Source organism: Cricetulus griseus, chromosome 2 (assembly GCF_003668045.3).
Source record: "Cricetulus griseus strain 17A/GY chromosome 2, alternate assembly CriGri-PICRH-1.0, whole genome shotgun sequence".
Taxonomy (NCBI): Eukaryota; Metazoa; Chordata; class Mammalia; order Rodentia; family Cricetidae; genus Cricetulus; species Cricetulus griseus.
Genome location: NC_048595.1, coordinates 125167387 through 125177869, shown reverse-complemented (window position 1 = coordinate 125177869; position 10483 = coordinate 125167387). Strand labels below are relative to the sequence as shown.

General features: G+C 43.6%; 1 pseudogene; it reads left to right on the top strand.

Annotated features, from left to right (window-relative positions):
• The first annotated feature begins 2101 nt into the window (after positions 1–2101).
• Positions 2102–2240, top strand: LOC113834451 (annotated as a pseudogene).
• Positions 2241–10483: the final 8243 nt, after the last annotated feature.

The window sequence follows — 10483 nt, the reverse complement described above, 5'->3', positions numbered from 1 at the left end:
GGGGGGTGATTGAGATTAGGGTGCATGATGTGAAATTCACAAAAAAATCAAAAGAAGTTGTGTTAAAAGACAAAGCAGCTGCTCATCAGAGTTGGAATCTTACTAGCTTTAGTTCTAGTTGGCCTGGAAGCTTTGCCTTTCTTTTTAAGCCCAGCTAACTGAAGTCACAGCTTCAGTCGTTCAGCATTGCCATGATCATGAATGAAATCGTGTTGGCAGAAACCTGTATTAGTATAAATTATACTAACAGTATTGCATTGAATAGCCATCAAGGGGTTGTGCACTTTGTTTGCTTTTTGCTTTCTTGAGACAGGATCTTACTTTTTAGACTTGGGTAGCCTGAACTTGCTAGGCAGACCAGCTGGCGTTGAACGTCTAGAGATGTGCCTACCTCTGCCTCCTAAGTGCTGGGATTAAAGATGTTACCTCCAAACTCAGCATCGTATGTGCATTTTTTAAAAGTAGTATTCACTAGGCTTCCAAGTGGTAAGCATGGATATATATGATGTATGTTTATATGCATCTGTGTAATTCTCACTTGATCTTAAAAGCTGAAATGACTCCTTTGGTAATTATTAATTGCTTGTTTATTTATTTTTGTTGTTATTTTGAGACAGGGTCTCACTTTGTTGCTCTGGAACTCTCTAACGTAGACCAAGCTGCTCTAGAACTTGCCTCTGCCTCCAGAGTTCTAGGATTAGAGCAGCTAAAATTTAAATTATAAAATACTTACTGGTCACAAAGATTAAAAGTATTTACATGGCTGCTAACTAGCAGATTTGGAATATGAGTGGACGGAATCCTGTGACCAGGATTGTGGTAGGTCCTTTTTCCTGCCTTTTCAGGAATCTTATTGTACCGCTCCCCCACCCCCCCACACACACACTTGGCAGGTGAGTCTTTGTTTTAGCTCTGAATTGCTGTCTGCTTCAATTGTGAGTTAGCAATGGCTTAAAACACCACCTCCCCCTTTTTTTGCAAATAAAATCCAAACAGATTGGCAAGGGCAAGACTACATTGTTTGCCTCATTTTGGCTTCCCCAGTACCTAGAACACCTCCTGATTCACAGCAGGTCAGAGGAGAGATTGTATGCTAGAGCGAGTGTCCAGCGTGCTTGTGTCAGAGGCTTTGGGTTGATACTGGTACTGCAAGAATGCCTTCAGGTTAGCTGACCCTCAGAGGCATGCACAGGGTCAGGACATGGTTCTTTCGTTTCTGAAGGAGATTGGGTTGAAGAGTTCCTGAGTCTTTGTTAGCACTGTGGCTAGTCTTACAAGTTAAATTTGGCAGCAATCAACTGCTAAACCTCTTGGTTCCTGCCTAAGCGTCTTAAAAAGAGAAGCTGAGATACTCGGCTGGATTGTTACAAGGCCCCTGGTGGCTCAGCAAACACTTGAACAGGTTCTGAGATGCTCTTTTTCTTTTTTAAATTTATTTTACATCCTAACCACAGTCTCCCTTCCCTCCTTTCATCCCATTCCTTCTCCCCTCCTTCCTTCTGCCCCCCCCATTCACCCCCTTCTCCTATATGCTGAGATGCTCTTAATTTGATGTTTACAGATTTGATGAACTGGAGTTACCTCAGGGTTAAAATGTGGGCCTCATTTAGTGTCATTTGCAGTATTGTTCATTTCCTGGCATAAAGAACTTCCTTAATCCTAAAGAAAGGAGGGAGGGAGGGAGGGAGGGAGGGAGGGAGGGAGGGAGGGAGGGAGGGAGGGAGGGAGGAAGAACACCTGTAATCCTAGCACTTGGAAGATGGAAGCGGAGGACTAGGGTCACCCTCAAGTGAGTTTGAGGCCAGTCTGGCCTAGATGAGACTCTGTCTCAAAAATCTAAAAGCAAAAGTGAGTAAAGGTGAGCCAGCTTTTATAGGAAAGTTTGTGAATGGAAATGTCCACATCTTCCATTCTAGTGAAATAGTTTGAACTGAGATCAGAGAATTGGAAGTTTGTTTTGCCCATTTCAGCAAATCTCCAGGTGCCCTTGGTTTTGAGCTGTTTTAGTTAGTACAAATTTAATTTCTCTAAAGACACTAGCCCAGTTGATGACTTGACAATTCAGAGTTGTAGACACTGTGCAGTTATTAAAAATAAAACAATGCTTACCTAGCAGGAGCAACCGTGATTACGAAGGTGGTTTTCCCAGGGTGAGGCTTTTCTATTGCACTCCGGATGTGCTGACCCCGCGATTTCCCCAAATGTGGGGAGACTCAACTGCATAATCTCTGTTGGCACTCTCCCCTACTTAAAACAATAAACAATAAAAATAAAATAAGGCATTAGCCTACTGTTGTTTCCATAACAAGACTTAGTAGAAGCTGCACACTGAACTGGAACTGGATTTTTGAGACAGAGTCTCATCTAGGCCAGACTGGCCTCAAACTCACTTGAGGGTGACCCTGGTCCTCCCACTTCCATCTTCCAAGTATTAGGATTACAGGTGTTCTCCCTCCCTCCCTCCCTCCCTCCTCCATTCCCTCCCTCCCTTCTTTAGGATTAAGGAAGTTCTTTATGCCAGAAAATTAATTGAAATGGGTCAGGAGGGTAGGCTGCCCATTTTTACCTGCTTTTCCTTATGGGGCAAATGATTGTATGATGAAAGCTATTTCTTAAAAGTTAGGATCCTGGGACTGGAGAGATGACTGCTCTTGCAGGGCACCTGTAATCAGTTCTCAGCCCCACATGGCTGGCAACATTCCAGTACTAGTCACAGGTGATCTGGTGGCTTCTTCTGACCTGAGGGCACCAGGCACTGTGGTGTACATGCAAACATGCAGGCAAAGCCATCATACACATAAAATGAAGTACATAAGTTCTTTAAAGGGTCCTTTCATGTAGTAAAGATGGTGGTAGGTATACTTGCAGGATAATAGACAGGAAAAAATGAAATTTCATGTTGTACATTAAGTAATTTACTTTATTTACCACTTAAAATAATTTATTCAGGGCAGGAGAGTGACTTGGTAGTTGAGAGCACTGAGTTCAATTCCCAGTAATCTCACAGTGACTCACAACTATCTGATGCCCTATTCTGTCATGAAGGCATACATGAAAATAGAGCACTCATGCATAAATAAATAAATAAATCTTTAAAAAATAATTTATTCAGTGCCAGCAAGATGCTCCTTGGGTAAATGTGCTTGCAGTTCAATTCTAACCACTGGTTTCAATCTCAGGAGCCATTATGGAAGGAGAGATGACTCTTCTAAGTTGTCCTCTGACCTCCACACACATGCCGCCCCACACAGGCACACACATAAATGTACATATGTACCAAACATAGTCAATAGCAAACATATTGGTGGCAGTGGCCTCTTGGGAAATGTTAATTGTACTGAGACTGGTGAAGGATGACCTGGGAGTGTGTCCACAAGTGACTGCTGAGTGGAGCATACAGTAGTTGAGAAACTGGATTGTGGGATTAAAGCTAGACACAAGGCTGGGAAGAAGGAAACTTCGGCTCACACAGTGAGGTTGCTGTGCCTGTTGTGCCCAGATTCTGAACCCCCCCCAAAACCATCATGAGACCAGATCCAGTGCAAAAGCAAAGAGTCTTCGTAATTTACAAGACAGCGGGTGGAGTAGGAAGGACCCCGGGCAGCAGTGGGGCAGGGCATATATTGGGGTAGAGCAAGGGGGAGTGTCTGAGGGTCCACTAGTTGCATAGCAATAGTCTCAGGATTGGGGCACCTCCAGGCTTGAACAACCTGTCCGGAGTTGAGGTCAGCTGCAGCTGCAGAAAGGTTGCTATGCCTAGAGGCCATCCCAGGGCAGTTGCTATGCTCTGCGTTCCACTATTATCCATAAAGCACATCCAGACCCCAGCAGCTATCTTCTGATTGGTTCCTTGACACATGGAGGGTATCTGGCTTCCTAGTGATCAGTGCAAGGTCGGACAAGGTCAGGGGCTCAGTACATGTTTCTGAGTCAGGGAACTATGTCTTGTTGCCTGTTGTGGCTGCCAAAGCAAGAGGCTGGGTGAGGGTCTGGGCCCTTCAAGGTGTTTGGCTTTAACACTGGCATTTGATTAGTATGTCCTTACAAATGGTCCTGAACATGTGTTTTGTATGCATACTCATGAGTATTGTTTGCAATGCTGCTGGTGTAACAGTTCCTTGGAAAAGCAATGCCTTTGACTCACCTTGAATTTCCTTGTTATTTGATGAGCCTGTGGGCTGACTTTTTCTTCTCCTGCACCATTTTCTCATTAAACAACATTGCCTGGCTTTGTGTACTTTCTATTTTATTTTTAATCCTGACCACTCTCCCAGATGCTCAGTTATATAATAATGTCCTGATGTTTCAGCACAGGCAAACATCATGAATTTCTCAAGGTGCAAATTCAATAGCTTTCTAAGCCTTGAAGTCCCTTTTATGGGTAGGGCAGGGTTCTTTAGGAACTCCACATTAATGATTCCAGAAGCTGTTTCAGTAGATTCTACATTTGTTCTTTTTTTTTTATTAAAGATTTTATTTTTTAAGATTTTATTTATTTATTATATATACAACATTCTGCTTCCATGTATATCTGCATACCAGAAGAGGGCACCAGATCTCATAACGGATGGTTGTGAGCCACCATGTGGTTGCTGGGAATTGAACTCAAGACCTCTGGAAAAACAGTTGGTGCTCTTAACCTCTGAGCCATCTCTCCAGCCCCTCTACATTTGTTCTTAATGCAGTTGTCCATGTGTCCTTACTTAGGAGGAGAATGCCACTTCCCTCCCTCCCTCACCTACTGTGTGTGGTTGGAAATAGATGCCTCTGAATCCTGCTTTCCTGCATTATTCTGAAACAGTGACTACATGGTTTTACACAGCTGATTTATACTTATTGCAGAAATACTGGGGCCAAATAAACAGAAGTAGAGGAGAATTATTTTTAAGTCACACATTTCATTAGGTAAGAAATAACTACCATTAAATGCTGGTGGCCATGTCAGAGCAGCAAAGGGTGGCAATTGAGGCCAGGTGTCAGCCCACCAGGGGGAAACTCTCTGATGGGGGAAATCTCTTTTAGGCACAGCCACGGGACTACAGATCCCAGAATGTCTTTTGCTTCTGCTGTGCCTTTACATGTTAGCTGCTGCTCTCTTTCTCTGCAATCTAGCATGGTGCGAGTGGACGTAGGGAGATCTCCACTGCCTGTAATATAGTGTGCTTATCTCTTGGAAACATCTCGTTCTACTGGGCATTTTAACCTGTGGATTGTCAAGATGACCCCTCCCTAGGCTGTATTATCTTGTTTAAAAGGTGAGGAGTTAGGTTTGGCAGGTTAGGGAATGGGGGCGTGGAGTTCTTGAGACTACTTCCTGCTGACCTGGGGGTGGTTGACCATCTTTGGGGGGCCCAAGAAAGCTGGAATGATGGCACATCCTGGGCTATCTTGTTGTTTCATTGCAGTCCAGGTTGTATAGAACACTCTGGCACCTCTTAGACCTGGCAAGATGTTGGCAAAGCAGAGGACAAGGTGAGTTTTAGGAAAAAAAATTTTTTTCTTAGGTCCTGGTAATTGAAGGGAGGGGGGTCATTAGATGAGGGAGGGGGTTCCCGAGGGGTCCCAAGATGAGGAAAGGGAAAGGTTGAATGATATTTATCTGGAGTGAATCTGAGCTGTTTGGATGGGTCCAATTCAGCTCCCTGGTACTTACAAGAATTCTTTGTAAAGATATATTTTCCCTCTCTTTCCTTCTTCCCACCCACTTCCCTTTCTAAAAAAAACTTCTCACTCAAGCCCTGTCTGCCTGGCATGTTTGTCCCCGTCCAGGGTCACCCTCATTAAATATTCCCAACATTGGTACATGTCCATGCCATCCTTCCAATTTTCCCCTCAAAATACGTATAACGTTACAAAATGGTATTCAGTTAAACCCTGTGGTGAACGCCTGTGATTCCAGCACCAGGTAGGTAGAGGCAGAACACCATTCTCAAAAACCAACTAACCAACCAACAAAAAACAATGAACAAGGGTAGTTGGGCTTGGTGGTGCATGCCTTTAATGCCAGCACTTTAAGGCAGAGACAGATAGATCTCGGTGAGTTCAAGGCCAGCCTGGCCTATATAGTTTCAGGACAGCCAGAGATATATAGTGAGAGCCTGTCTTGGGGGGAAAAAAATCTCCTAGTGCAATGGAAATTCCCAGGAATCTAGGAGGGTGACCCTAGGTAAGACTCCTGGTAAAGGGGGATATGGAATCTAAACTGGCCATCTCGTGTAACCAGGCAAGACTTCCAGTGAAGGGATTGGGACACCAACCCAGCCACAAAAACCTTTGCCCTACAATTTGTTCTGCCTACAAAATGTGCTGGGGTAAAGGTGGCACAGAAATTATGGGAGTGGCCAACCAGTGACTGGTCCAGCTGGAGAACCATGCCACAAGAGGGAGCTCACACCTGATGCTACCTATAAGGCCAGGAATCAGACAGAGGCTGAATAGCATAGAGACCCAGGATAGAACCAAATAGGACCAGCAGTAAAAAAAGAGAAAAAATCAATGAAATTATACCTAATGATATTCTGCTACACTCGTAGACAGGAGCCTAGAATACTCATCATCAGCGAGGTTTCATCCAGCGATTGATGGAAACAGATGCAGCGACCCACAGGCAAACATTAGGCAGAAGGGGAGTAAGGAATGTAGGATCCAGAGGGGTCAAGGACACCCAAGAAAGCCCACAAAGTCAACTAATCTGGGCTCATAGGGCTCACAGAGACTGGACTGACAACCAGGGAGCCTGCACTGGACAGACGTAGGCCCTCTGCATATATGTTTTGGTTGTGTAACATGTTCTTCTTGTGGAACTCCTAACAGTGCGAACAGGAGCTGTGTCTGATTCTTTTTTTTTTTTTAAGATTTTATTTATTTATTTATTATGTATACAACATTCTGCTTCCATGTATATCTGCACACCAGAAGAGGGCACCAGATCTCATAATGGATGGTTGTGAGCCACCATGTGGTTGCTGGGAATTGAACTCAGGACCTCTGGAAGAGCAGTCTGTGCTCTTAACTTCTGAGCCATCTCTCCAGCCCCTGTGTCTGATTCTTTTGACTGCTTTTGAGATCTTTTCCTCCTACTGGGTTGCCTTGCCCAGCCTTAATATGAGGGGTGGTGCTTAGTCCTATTGCAACTTGATATGCTATGTTTGGTTGAATATCCATGGGAGGCCTGCCTTTGCCCTTTTCTGAAGAGAAATGGAGGGATGAGGATGGGAGGCTCTGGGAAGGGAAACTGCATTTGAGGTGTGATTTATGAGAGTATCTACATGAGTGAGGGTGTTGGATCCTTGAATTACAGACAGTTGTGAGGTTGCTGGGAATTGAACCTGGGTCCTCCAGAAGAGAAGTCAGTGCTCCTAACTGCTGAGCCATCTCTCTATCCCCCATGACAACACATTTAAAGGAAAACATTTAATTGGGGCTGGTTTGAGTTTCCGAGGTTTAGTCTATTGTCATCAAGGCAGGAAGCATGGTGGCATGCAGGTAGACATGGTGCTGGAGAAGGAGCTGAGAGTTCTACTTCCAGGTCAACGGGAAAAGAGAGAGACACTGGGCCTGGTTGGAGGAAGTGACACACTTCCTCCAACAAGGCCACATGTTCTAATCCTTTCAAATAGTGCCACTCGCTCTGAGTCCTTGGGGGCCATTTTCATTCAAACCATCACAGTCTGAAAACTCTCAAGTCTGGGAATTGATTCAGGGGTGGAGATTCCCTTTTTCTGCCATCATATAATATACCTTTCTTGTTTGTTTGAGAATTTTTCCACTTACACAAATCAAACAAAAATTCAGTAGACTTTCAATCTGCCTGGAAACACACTTGATTGATTAGCCAGTAGCAAAGGTCCATCCAAGCCATACTACCATAAAATTCATTTGCTTCTGCTGCCCTTTATCACTATGATCACCTTGCCTATGGCAACTCAGTGCTGCCACCTGGCTTCTGCTACATCAGGCCCAAATAAAATCCACTACATTTAATTCATCCAACTGAGCAGCAATATCTCCAACCTTAAGATCTAGCACAAGGACAAAGCTCTTCCCATGTGCTGGTGCCCCTCTCACCATTTTGTGTCTTATAGAATTAGTGAGGGGCAAGTCTTCTGGGCCTTCCCATTGTGGAAGACTAGGTTTTACCCAGCAAACCCTCTTTGGAAGACTAGGTTTTTACACAGCAAACCCTCTCTAGCATTGCAATTTTCCTGAGCCTTCAAACCCCTTCATCAACCCTAAGTCAAGGGATATCAGGCATCCCCAACTCCTTTTCAGTAGGCCATCTTTTGGCAAAAGCTTCAGCCAACCAGTCAAACAAACTTTTTTTTTTTTTAAAGATTTTATTTATTTATTATGTATACAACATTCTGCTTCCATGTATGTCCGAACACCAGAAGAGGGCACCAGATCTCATAACGGATGGTTGTGAGCCACCATGTGGTTGCTGGGAATTGAACTCAGGGTCTCTGGAAGAGCAGTCAGTGCTCTTAACCTCTGAGCCATCTCTCCAGCCCCCTGTCAAGCAAACTTTTGACACCCTTTTAAACTGTGGCAGCCTAGAACTTCCACTCAGTGGCCCATGTGAATAAACTCAGCCTGATCCAATTTTATGTTCCTTCCACCATTATCCCTTAAAGTCCATTCCCACGCATATTCCCCAGACTTCTGCTGGAATGAATTAGCAATCTCTTTAAGCTCTTTAGTAGTGTAGCACACTTCCTTTCTACCTCCCCTCCAGGAGCTTGCTTTACTTTGAGTCTGGTTATAGGTTTAGAGACAATTATTGGTGGCCCTAGAGACATCAATATTGCCTTGCCTGGCATTTCCTTCAGAGAAAATGCTGTTGGTTTAGCAGACAATCAAGGATTTATTTCCTGAGTCAGATGTGAAAAGGGCCATATGTTAAGAGTAGGGCTGAAGGTACTACTTCCTTAGGTGAGATAAACCCTTGAGAAACTGAGGTTCGAAGTTCTTAGCTTCAGCCGGACGGTGGTGGCGCAAGCCTTTAATGCCAGCACTTGGGAGGCAGAGGCAGGTGGACCTCTGTGAGTTAGAGGACAGCCTGCTCTACAAAGCTACACAGAGAAACCCTGTCTCGAAAAACAAACAAACAAACAAACAAAAAACACAAATAAGTTCTCAGTTTCAAAATTATCCTCCTAACCCAAGTTGCAGGATTCCATCCTTTACTAATTAATGCCCTCCCTTTACCTGTTGGCACCCTCTGAGGAGGCTTTGACTTGAATTTTCGGTGTAATCCAGCCAACCTTAAAATGAAGACCTCAGTTTGATTTTCTACAACTCGAACTCTGTGACTGCTGGAGAGAAGATTTTCTTCCAGGGCACACTTAGAAACCTAGGCTGTTTATGCACATCGAGAGCTGGTCAGTTTTATCACTACGATCATTGTTGCCCTTCACTGTATCCTGAGGTGCTAGAAGTTGGTTAATTTTGTCATGAAGCTCATTCTTAACCTTTGTCAACTTATCCAAAGATGCTAAGAGCAACCAACCAGCAGCATCACTTTCCCTACTTTTTCCACAAACTGTCAAAAGTTTCATATATAAGGTCACCAAATCCATTGTTACTCACAATTGATGAATCAGGATAATCAAATTCATTTATCTTCTTAGGTTTGTAAAATAGTTCACATCATGGGCTTCAGTACTCTTCAAACTCCTAGGAGAGGCTTCAGTAACTGGGGAGGCTTTGGTAACTGCAGGTGCTGGCAAATTGGGAAGCCCAGTCCAGATACTTAAAAGGTTCATCTTTTTTTTACTTCTGTTGCTTTAGAACCACTTTTGGCACCAAAGTCTCTATTAGGATTCTCTAGAGTAATGGTACTTACAGAATGAATCTCTCTCTCTCTCTCTCTCTCTCTCTCTATATATATATATATATATATATAATATATATATAGAGAGAGAGAGAGAGAGAGATGATATGATATATATATATATGATATGAATCATATATATATGATTCATTAGAATGACTTACAGTCTGTGGTCCAGCTAACCAGCAATGGCTGGCTATGAATGGAAAGGCCAAGAATCCATTTGTTCATCTTCTGGTTTAATTCCTTAGGCCCTTTGATATGAAAAAAAAAAAACTTTCTTTTCCTAGTTTTGTAATATCCTTGTGTTTGGGTTTTCTTGCATTTAGATCCACAAGGAATTGGTCTGGTGCATGGTGCACACTGTGGAGCCACAGATGCCCACCCAGCGAGGGGATGTGTCTGCCTGGAGAAGGCATCCTCAGCATCTTATTTATGTGGATTTGAATCAGGAAGGTATTTAACACAAACCAGAGGAGATAGGATTTTAATGAAACGGTATCCTCAAAATATACTTGAAATTTTAAGGAGGAGGTAGCCACTCAGTCACTGTCATTTGGGCATTTCCATACAGCACAAAGATTTTGGTTTTGTTTTTAGGCAGGGTATCACTATGTGTCCCTGGCTGGCCTAGAACTCTCTGTGTAGACC